General features: G+C 43.5%; 1 non-coding gene across 1 annotated transcript; it reads right to left on the reverse strand.

Moving 5' to 3' along the window:
- Nucleotides 1-76: 76 nt before the first annotated feature.
- Nucleotides 77-183, reverse strand: LOC130958301 (small nucleolar RNA R71). Its single transcript, XR_009077430.1, has one exon. It is a non-coding gene; the product is annotated as a small nucleolar RNA R71 (small nucleolar RNA).
- Between the last annotated feature and the right edge of the window lie 3591 nt (nt 184-3774).

The following is a 3774-nucleotide window of genomic DNA, read 5'->3' on the forward strand; positions in this document are numbered from 1 at the left end:
GGGTGAAGTTAGATCCAATTGGGACTTGTTGCGAAAAGAATTTTTGGAGAAGTTCTACCGTCCCCAGAAAACAGACAAGCTGAGAAGAGAGATCTCTTGCATTGTGCAACGGGATGGGGAGACTTTGTATGAATATTAGGAGAGATTTAAGAAGTTGCTGGAAGCTTGCCCTCACCACTGGATAGATGAGTTGATTTTGATCAGTTATTTCTGTCAAGGAATGCACCACCAAGATAAGCTTCTCTTGGATGCCGTGAGTGGGGGATCATTGACCAAAAACAAGACCGCAGCAGAAGCATGGGAAGTTATATCGGGCCTAGCAGATTCAACTCAATACTCTAGAGCTAAAAGTCCACAACCAAAAGCATTGAGTGAGGTTTCTCCCTCTAGAGATGCAATTTTGACTAAGACCCTCGGTGAGATGACTATTTTGTTGAGGCAAATCACGAAAGGGCAACAAATCCCTCAAGCTTTGATAAATGCTCCACCTCAATCTTCTAGGATAGAAGGACCATCAAGGATATGTGGTGTTTGTGCTTGTACTACTCATTACACCGATGAGTGCCCTCAAATCCAAGAGGACACTACATTGGCGGTTGCTAACCCCTACCCACAAAGACCCAATTACAACCAAGGACCCTACCCCTATGGATGAAATCAAAACCAAGGGTGGAGAGATAACTCAAACCAAAGGTGGAATCAAGCTCCCCAAGCTCAACCTAACCAAAATGCTCAAGTCTACTACCATCAATACCCCCAAGGCCAACCACAATATCAACAACCATACCAACAACCCCCACAACCTCCATCTCAAATGAAGTATCAACATCCAAACAGTAGATCCAATCCTTCTCAAATTAACCAAGCCCTTCCCTCCAATCATTCTCACATGAATGACACAATCTACACCTTCATGCAAGAACAAAGAGAGTTTCATAAGAAACAAGATGCATACATGGCTACAATAGCCAAAGCCCCTTACTCCTTTAATTCTCCCTCCTCAAACCACACAAGGCACCCAACAAGCTTCAACCTCAAGTAGTTTGCCCTTTCAATCTCAACCCAATCCTAAAGGAAGCATAAATACCATTACTCTTAGAAGTGGTACTAAATTGGATAAGAATGTGGCTATACCTTCAAAGTTGAATGAGGAGACAAATAATGAGGAGGTAGAAGATGAAGTGGAAGTGATGAGGAGTAAGAATGAAATTGTTGACAAAAGTGAGGAAGAACCACCAAAGGTCAAAGAGCCCAAGAGAAAGACCTTGCTTGAAGAGCCTTTGCCCAACAAGATTGGCAAGATTGGCAAGATTGGAAACCTCAATAAAAAAGCCGGTAGATGATTCTATCTCTTCTTTACTTCCTGAAAAATGCAATGATCCCGGCCCATGTTTGGTCACTTGTTTGATTGGTGGGACCAAGTTCATAGACTGTATATATGATTTTGGGGCGTGTGTGAGCATCATGCCACTCCCCATCTATGAAAGATTGAACTTGTCACCCCTTAAGAGGTCCGGGGCGAGATTTGTGTTAGCTGACAAGAGTATTGTATTCGTTGTGGGGATTGCAGAGAATGTCATAGTTAACATTCAAGGATTGCTCTTTCCAGCTGATTTTCACATCTTGGAGACCCCTCCTATTGACTCAACCAAGCCATCATCAATACTCCTTGGTCGCCCATTCTTGAAGACGGCCTGTTTCAAGTTAGCCGCACACTCAGGAGTCTATTCTTTTGAGTCGGATGGCAAGTTAGTCAAGTTCACTTTGGAGGAGTCCAACAAGCCCATTCGGGAAGCTTACTCTATTTTTGGATGCGACATAGTTGAAGACAAAGTGGTTGAAGATGGCAAGAAGCAAGGAAAGGAGGATAGTGCCAAAAAGTCAATTTCAAAGGATCATGCTCAACCAAAGCAAGCCAAGGAGTTGAAAATTTTCCTCATTGGGGAAGTTCCTAAGTGATCAATAAAGCCATGCAAGTCCAACTTAGGACTTTAAACTAAAGTGCTTAGTGGGAGACACCCCACCACAGTGACATTTTCCAATTCTATCTCTTGTTTATAGCTTTTTGAACTATTTGTTTTCTTGTGATATAATGCTTAGCTTAGATTTGTTTAATGATTTTGGGTTGTATAAGTTGAATTACTTGTGGACTGTGATTTTGTTCTTGTTGGAATGATTTGAGGATGGTATGTTGTTGTGAACCTTAGTTTTGAAGAGAAAAGAAAATTCTGAAACAGGGCATCTGTGCGTGCGCACCGAGCTATGTGTGCGCACAACTCTGTATTTTTCGCCATCTGTGCGGCCGCACAAGCCTGTGCGTCCGCACACGCCTTAACATGCCCTCTGGTCACAGCGCCAGCACGGCCTGTGCATACGCGCTGCCCCATTTCCTCTAATCTGTGCGGCCACACAGACGTGTGCGTCCGCACCCCTTTTGCAAGCCCCTCTGGTGGGGGCGAGGGAACAGCCTGTGCGTGTGAACAACCTCCCCCATTCTCATTGGTGGACGAAATTGTGATCCATATTCTTTTGTACTTGTATGAAATCATTATTATGGCGCCGGTTGAATTCACAACTCCGTTCAACTAACCAGCAAGTGTACTGGGTCGTCCAAGTAATAAACCTTACGTGAGTAAGGGTCGATCCCACAGAGATTGTTGGCATGAATCAAGCTACGGTCACCTTGTAAATCTCAGTTAGGCAGATTAAATTGGTTTATGTTTCGAAAATTAATAATAAAATAGAAATAATAAAAGGGATAGAATACTTATGCAGATTCATTGGTGGGAATTTCAGATGAGCGAATGGAGATACTGTATGGCTCAAGAACGCCTACTTTCCTATTGCTTCAACTCAATCCTTCTAACTCCTTTCCATGGCAAGCTGTGTATAGGGGTTCACCGTTCGACGATGGCTACTTTGTATCCTCTCTGGAAAATGGTCCTCTGCGCTGTCACTCGCATGGCTAATCGTCTGGAGGCATCACACTGGCCGAAGGCTACATCCCATCCTCGCAGTGAAAACTACGCTCACGCGCTCTGTCACAGCACGGCTAATTACTGGTTGGTTCCCGCTCCTGCTGGAATATAATCCCTTTATTCTTTTGCATCTGTCACTAACGCCCAGCACTTGCGAGTCTGAAGCACGTCACAGTCATTCATTACCAGAATCCTACTCGGAATACCACAGACAAGGTTAGACTTTCCGAATTCCCAGGATCCTACTCGGAATACCACAGACAAGGTTAGACTTTCCGAATCCTCATGAATGCCGCCATCTATCTAGCTTATACCACGAAGATTCTGTTGGGGAATCTAAGAGATACACATTCAAGCTCGGTTGCATGTAGAACGGAGGTGGTTGTCAATCACGCGCGTTCATAGGTGAGAATGATGATGAGCGTCACATAATCATCACATTCATCATGTTCTTGGGTGCGAATGAATATCTTGGAACAAGAATAAGAGAGAATTGAATAAAAAGTAATAGTAATTGTTTTGAAACTTGAGGTACAGTAGAGCTCCACACCCTTAATCTATGGTGTGCAGAAACTCCACCGTTGAAAATACATAAGTGAAAGGTTCAGGCATGGCCGAATGGCCAGCCCCCTAAAACGTGATCAATAGCCTCTTAGGATGAAGAATAAAACAAAACTGAGACCAAAGATGTCTAATACAATAGTTAAATGTTCTATTTATAATAAACTAGCTCCTAGGGTTTACATGAGTAAGTAATTGATGCATAAATCCACTTCCGGGGCCCACTTGGTGTATG

Source organism: Arachis stenosperma, chromosome 10, assembly GCF_014773155.1.
Source record: "Arachis stenosperma cultivar V10309 chromosome 10, arast.V10309.gnm1.PFL2, whole genome shotgun sequence".
Taxonomy (NCBI): domain Eukaryota; kingdom Viridiplantae; phylum Streptophyta; class Magnoliopsida; order Fabales; family Fabaceae; genus Arachis; species Arachis stenosperma.